This window comes from Artibeus jamaicensis, unplaced genomic scaffold, assembly GCF_021234435.1.
Source record: "Artibeus jamaicensis isolate MK-2021 breed Jamaican fruit bat unplaced genomic scaffold, CSHL_Jam_final scaffold_847, whole genome shotgun sequence".
Lineage (NCBI taxonomy): Eukaryota > Metazoa > Chordata > Mammalia > Chiroptera > Phyllostomidae > Artibeus > Artibeus jamaicensis.
This window is the reverse complement of record NW_026522057.1, coordinates 14921073-14928468: the sequence shown is the minus strand read 5'-3', so window position 1 is coordinate 14928468 and position 7396 is coordinate 14921073. Positions and strand designations below refer to the sequence as shown.

At 50.8% G+C, this 7396-nt stretch overlaps 1 pseudogene; it reads right to left on the bottom strand.

Annotated features, from left to right (window-relative positions):
• Positions 1 to 690: 690 nt before the first annotated feature.
• Positions 691 to 5905, bottom strand: LOC128626646 (ferritin light chain-like; annotated as a pseudogene).
• Between the last annotated feature and the right edge of the window lie 1491 nt (positions 5906 to 7396).

The following is a 7396-nucleotide window of genomic DNA, read 5'->3' as shown; positions in this document are numbered from 1 at the left end:
GCCTTTCCTTTCGGCTGTCCAGCATTTGTGCCCAAGGCTCTTGCTGAGTCCTGTTTCTTGTCCACCCTGTGAGGTGCACCTCAGCCCCTCAAGCCACCCGGCTCTTCCCTTCTCCTTCATTAACCAGGCAGGGAGAATTAACCGAAGGCTTTCTGTGGGCCTGGCAGGGTGGGGAGCCAGAGGAAATGACTCTGTTCCGGTTTGTGTTATCCTGGGGGTGTGCTGAGAGGCAGGACTAGAAAGGATTTAAAGAGTGGAAATCAAAGATATGCAGCAGTTCCTTAAGATTTCCTTCCCATCTGTATGCTCAACACATAGGAAATATTATCCTCGTTCCACAGATATGGCAGCTGAGACTCAGAAGTGTTCTGTCCTGGGGGCGGGAAGAGATGGAAGTGGGCAAAAGCGCACGGAGAGAGACTTGACTATGGGCGGTGAGTGCACGACAGTAGGCAGGTGATGTTTTGGTGAGCTGTACACTGCAAACCTGTATGGTTTTATTAACCAATGTCACCCCAATAGATTGAGTAAAATAAAAATAAAGTAAAAAAAAAGGAGTGTTATGCCCCATGTATATACCTGGCTTCCTGTTTACCAGGCTCCTTCCTCAGCAGTGAAGTGTGGTCCAAACTAACGCTAGTCATCAATTCATTCAACAGCATCGACCGAGCTCTGCAGGTCCAGTGAGAATCAGACCTGACCCTGCCTTCGGGAGCCGGAGGTCTGGAGGAAGAGGCTGCAGGGCAGCGTGTCCTCGAAGTCTGTGCTGGGCACAGTGGCGACCCGGAGGATGCTGTTGCTGGTGCCACCTGAACAGGTGAGGGGCAGGAAGGGAAGGAAGGTGTGAGAGAATGTAGCTTCCCTGGGGACCACGAATCTGCTCAAGTATAATTTTTAAAAAGGTAAAATCTTGTCCCTGGCCAGGTAGCTTGGTTGGTTAGAGCGTTGTCCTGATACGACAACACTGCTTGGTAGGTCCCCAGTCAGAGCACATAGAAGGATCGCCCGATGGGTGCAGAGAAAAGGGGACAATAGACTGATGTGTGTGTCTCTCTCTCTCACTCTCTCGAGTCAATTTTTTAAAAAACGGTAAAATTTTGACCCTCATACAAATAAACAAAGTAAACACATGTCAGAGATTTTCTTCAGCTCATTTACTGACAAGGAATCAGCAAGTTGTTGAAAATGGTTCGAATGAGACTTTGGCTTCAGGTGTTTACAGTCTCTACTGGACAGAGTCCCTTGGCGCGGGTGGGGACAGGAGTCTCTCGCATTGTTATCTGTTTTGAACGAGTTACCTCTGTTCAGTCAAAGGTAATCAGTCTCGCTCACCCTGAAAGAATCAAATCATCCTCAGAGGACACCCAGTCCTCCTCTGAAAGGAAACATGTGAATATCTTTTGCCTTTTCCAAGGTTTGCTATATTTTCTTGACTGGCCCTCAGAATACGTCAGTTAAAAGCTGTTCCTGCAGAGAGACCGGTCCCCATTCTGTCATCTTCTCTGCCATCCAGGTGACACTCCCAACTATAATAGGAGCTGGCCAGAGTCAGTGCCCGCCAGCAGGTGGCGCTGAGGCAAATCTCAGCAGCACCACAAGGAATTCCGGGGCTGGAAGCTGAGGGGCAGCTCCCAGTTTTCGACCATTGTTGACCTCTAGGACTCAGATTTTACGATTTCAGAATGTCACAGTGCCATTTCCCCGAGTGATTTCACCTAGAACCATGAATTCAGTCATTCACCTATTCAGTCACTTTCTCATTTGACAAATGTGACCAGGCACACAAATCATGTTCCCTAGACAGATTTATGAGCACCAAAAAATCAGTCCTTGTCTTTGCTTGCCTGGCTTTGCTGCCAGGACTCAGAGCGCCTCTCTGAGGCTGAATTCTGAAATCTCAGGGTCTCACTTCACCCCAAGCCTGCCCTGCCTACCAGTGTGTCAGCTTCCTTTGGAAAATTCACCTCATCAGAGGCTTACTTCTATAATCTGCTTATTATTCCCCTGTCCCAGGTGGGAAAGCAGACTCCTCCTCTTCTGCGGTGGGTGTAGGTGGAAAGGCCGTGCCTCCACCCCTCTTGGCTGTACCCTGATGACGCTGAGGCCGAGGGTGGCTGAGGTGCCCCCTAGACCTCGCCATTTCTCTGGCCTTCCTATAAGCTCACATTCATAGAGGCCTGCAGCATAAAACGCCTCCCCAGCTCTTCCCAGAAAGTTCTCCAGAATGTACTGGGAATAACTACAGACTCAGTCCCACCCCAGCTCAGCAGACAAGGTTCTCTGGAGTGACCTCACTTCCCTCTTCAGCTGAGACCCCTGCTCTGGGACGGCGACAGCTGGCCCAGGGCTGGAGATGGGCAGGCAGGTCCTGAAAGCCGTTGTGGTAGTTAAGATCTGGACCAGGACGTAAGAGTGGTAGTGGGGGCAGTGGTATGGGGCCACCCAAGGGTGCGTTTGTCCTACTGGGGACTGGGCAGAGATTCCCAGGAGGGTCCTACCCTGGCTCCTGGGCCCTTCCCTGTATGCTGGGCCCAGGACTGTGGAAGGAAACCTCCCTCCCACCCCGGGGAGGTGGGGAGTGAGGTTGGACAAGAGCCCCTGTCCCTACACAATGACTATGACATCAGGAGGAGGGAGGTCGCCAGAGGACAGTGCTGTTGCCAAGCCCATCAGCATTTTCCCGAAAAAGGAATCTTTGAGAGAAGAGAGTAGGACTACTTGGAAGTGGATCCTGGGGGTAAAGGTCTCTGAGCACTTTGGGTCTGCAGGCGGTGAAACGTGCTGGGGCGAAAAGCACGTGGAAAATTAGAAGGCAGAAAAGAGAAGACAAATCGCAAACCCTCAGAAGCCTACCCTTCCCTGAGGGAAAGGCAAGTCCAGACAGCAGAAGTCCCCACGCTATTAGCACAACCTGGAGTCTCCCTTCCCTTCCCAGGAAGCGCGCAGCCTGACTCAGCAGTTGGGACAGCTTGTGCCAACCGCCTGGGTTTCGCTGCTCTGACAAATTGGGACATCCCTGAGTCATTCCTGGGACGGGTACCTGTGTGTTTTGTGAGTGCGACACTTCACTCCCCGGGTACGCTCTGAGAGACTGCTGACACTTCTGGATTGGGGAAGACAGTGTCGCTGGGAACTGGGTCTCCTCTGTGCCCTAGACCAGATTTTCTGGTTTGGCTTTTTTTTCCCCTTTACTAGGAAAATCTAATCAAGATGGCTTCCTTCGGATTGGTAGATGCTCTGGGATCCTTGGAATTACCTCAGGAGAAGAAAAGGCCCCCAGGATGGGCACTCAGAAATCCTGGTGTTTTGAATATCAGCAGGATTGTGAACTTACTTTGGCCTGCGGGATGGTGAAGCAGGACATTCCTACAAGGACATGGAAGTTGGCAGCTGTTTCCAAGGGTTTGGGATTCTCCCCTCAACTGGCAGAGGAGCCCCCTTCCTTCTCTCGCCTGGGTGGGGGAAGCTGGCGGGGTCTGCATGGCTGCCGTGGGTGCCCGCGGTTCCTTTGAGGCAGGCCTCAGCCACAGTTTTATCCTTTGTGATCGGAGTCACCCTTTGTGACTTCTTTCTGGAGAGACGTTCCAAGCCCAGAACATTCTCATCCTCAGTGCTGCCAGTTATCTATTGCTAGGCCACTGGCTGCCCCCAGACTCAGCCGTGATGAACATTCATTCTCTCACACGGCTTCTGCGGATCGGAATCCGGGAGCGGGTTAGCCACTGGTTCCGACTCAGGGCTTCCCCTGAAGCTGTGGTCGAGATGTCAGTGGGGACTGCAGTCCCTGCTCCCACGGTGGCTCACTCACGCGGAGGGCAAACTGGTGCTGATGGCCGGCAGGCCGCCTTAGTCCTCACCTCACGGGCCTCTCCACAGGGCTGCTCGTGTAGTCCCACCACATGGCGCTGGCTCCCCCCAAGGAGAGGGAGGCCGAAGCCATGTCGTTAACGACATAGCCTTGAAAATCACCTGCCCTCTCCCCTGCCGTATCCTACTGGTCGCCAGGTCAGCCCCATTGAATGTGGGAGGGGCCTATACAGGGACCTGGTCAGCAGGAGTGGGGATTGCTGGGGACAGTGGAGGCTGGCTATCACGTCAGCCCTCAGGGAAATCTTCAGGAATATGAGCCTCAATCACTGAGATTTCCCTGCCTCCCAGAACTGTTTAAGTCAGCTGAAGCATCTCTTCCGTCCCGTGCTGGGCTGTGTCTGAAGAGGCTTGGAGGTAATGCCCGTGCAGGCCCTGCTGACTCCCCCTCAGCAGCTCTCCTCCCCCTTTGCTTCTCACTCTTCGCCGGCTTTCTGCATCTTGGCAGCGAGTGCCAGAGGCAGCATGAAATGTGTCCCAGCCTGCCGCAGCTCATCCAATGGCACCTTCAGCCTTTGGCTAGATGTACCCATTTCTTAGGGACAGCCCAGTCTGGGATCATAGGGAGACGCTCAGACCCACCAACTCTGACCCCATCTCATTCTGCCAGCCTGGAGTGGTTAAGGTACTTTTGGAAGCGAGGGACTAAAGCTGACTCAGCCAGAAATGGAATATAGGAGAAGGTTGCCCTGACCCTCCCTCCCTCCCTCCCTCCCTCCCTCCCTTCCTTCCTTCCTTCCTTCCTTCCTTCCTTCCTTCCTTCCTTCCTTCCTTCCTTCCTTCCTTCCTTCCTCGCTTTCTTTTTCTTTGTTTTTTTTGCAAAAACTTAATTGTTTCCTTTCGGCCCAGTGCATGGGAGAGGGTTCCCGGGTGGTTAAAAGGGTATTTAGTGATTTCAGGGAGAGGCTCAGGCAAAAGCCAGATGCCAGGGAAGTGCCGAGGAGCCAGCCCCTAAAAGGCCTCTGGGCCCCAAAGGCGTCCTGGTCATGCTTGAGGGTGAGCCTTGAAGAGATACTCACCCATCCCAGCCTGGGGGGACTACCCAGCCTGCGGATGTTAGAGTCAGGTGGATGTCAGAGTCAGGTGATCGCCCATCTTCTTGATAAGTTTCACCTCCTCACCCAGGAAATGGTTTTCCAGAAAGTCACAGGGATGGGGGTCTGTGCAGACAGAACCCAGGGCATGAGGATCCAAAAGGGCCTGGGTCAGGCTCCTCTTCTAGGCCAAGGCGGCTTCCATTGCGCCCTCATGCTCCTCCTCGGCCAGCTCACAGAAGTGGCCCACATCCTGCAGAGCCACATCCTCGCGGTCGAAATAGGAGCCCAGAGAGAGGTAGGTGTAGGAGGCCTGCAGGCGCAGGTTGGCCAGGTGGTTGACGGCAGCCTCCACCTCGGTGGAATAATTCTGATGAATTTGGGAGCTCACATTTGCTGGCAATGAAGAATTAAGGTCAAAAACAGCGTTGGCTGGTTCTGGAGGCTGCGGATGGCTGGCGACTAGAAAAGAGGCTGGAGGGTAGTTGGAAAGAAGCGGTGCCCCTAAGTCTGTTCCGTCCAAACCCTGTTGGAGCAGGAGACAGAGCCCAGGACCGCTGAGGGCACGGTGAGCCCTGACCATTTCTTGGTCTTGTCCCAGCGCCCTCCGGAGACCCTTGTGCCCTCTTCTGGCGGGAGCATGTCCCCCCGGGCCATGTGCATTGGTTCTGACCCTCCTCCTGGTCTTTTTCTTTTGTTCCTTCTGTTCTGATTCTCTCCAATACTCCTTTTAAATTTTATTATTTAAAACCCTTTTGTATTTACATAAACAACCTGAAACAATTCTTTGAAGCAAGGTGATAGCCAAATAAGGGAATGAATTTTAATTTTTCCTGTTCCTAGGGGGTAATTAGTCCCTGTGCAGATGGTCCTAATGAGCATTGCACTAGAATTTCTAATTATCCTTAATGAGCTTCCAAAATTCATGGGGCATGAGAGGGTGAGGTTGATCGTTACCCAAATGACTCAGTGAATCAAGCCTCCTGGTATCTACATCCTTCCATGTTGATTCTTGGCCTAGCCATGTGACTTACTTTGACCAATCAAGTATCAGCAATTGTGACACAAAGGAAGATTGAATGAGTGCTATCCTTTGAGACTTTCTCTTGAAACTCTAATGGAACCACCATGTGAGGAAACCTAGCTCAGACTATCTTCCTTGAGGAGGTAATACCACATGGAGAGGGAGGCCTGGCCATCCCACTGCCCCAGATGAATCCAGGCCTCAGCTGGGTCATTCCCCCAAGCGAATGTAGCTGCACAAACAGTCCCTGGAAAAGCCAGCCTAAGAAGGCAACCGACCCACCAAATCATAAGAAATAACAAATCATTGTTTTCAGTCCTAAGTTTTGGGTGTTTTTTTTAATGTAGCAATAGCTAACTGATACATAGGGTCACAGTACTAACCACAGAACAGGATTTCGGTGCCACTCTTTCCACCTGGTACTCTGTAACCTCAGAGAGATCTGCAGTAGGGGAGCAATCCAAAAATACAGTGGTTTAACAAGATTGTTTCTTTTTCTTGTATGTAAGAGGTGAGAAGTAGGTGGCTTGGGGCTGGTGGGCCTGCTCTGCCCATCCACAGAATGGTTTCCATCTCTGGATCCAAGGTGACTGCTCCCGCTCCTGCTATCTTCCCACCAGCAAAAAGAGAGAAGAGTGAGGGCCGGGCTTGCCCCATCCTTTTAGGGGCCAAACCTGGATGTAGCACACATCACTTCCATTCACATTCCTTTGGCTCAAACTTGGGCATATGGCTTCATCTGCCTGCAAAGGACATATAATTTCTAGCTAGGCAGCATGTGCCCAGCTAAACTATGGCAGTTCTTTTGTTAAAGAATGAAACTAAATATTTGAGGTTAACCAGCAATCAGTGCCACAGTTTGTCTCCTTGGTGGGTATTCTTATCAATAAGTATGAGTGTTCCCATAGACTAGATGGTTTCCTTTCTCCTTGTAAATCAATACTGGTCATCAAGCAAATGTACCAGTTGGTTAAGTCACTTTAGGTTGCAAGTAACAATACTCAACTAAAAGTTGCCTAAAGAGTTGGGGGTTTTATTGTATTGACAGTTGATCTTAGTCAAAAGTCTGATAAATGATTATTATCTTGAAGTCTTGAGGTAAAATGTTTTTGAATCAATACTCCTTTCTGTCTTTCCATCTTCCATGTCAAGGGTCCCTACTTCATGGCTGAAAGATGGCTTTGTTCTCTATGGATACAGCATCATATCTGTAGAGAGCAGAAATAGTAACAGCTACCATGTATTGGGTGCTCCCGGTGTGCCAGAACTGTCTAAACATTTTAGGTATATTCACTCATTTGGTCTTCACAACAACCCTGTGAGGAAAGCATCATTATTATTTTCATTTTGCAGATGAGGAACATGGGGCAGAAAGTTCAAGAAACTTGTTCAAAATCCCACAGATAATCAGAGGCAGGTTCATGCTTTTAACCCTGATTCTGGAGCCTCCACTTGTAACGGATCAGCTGCT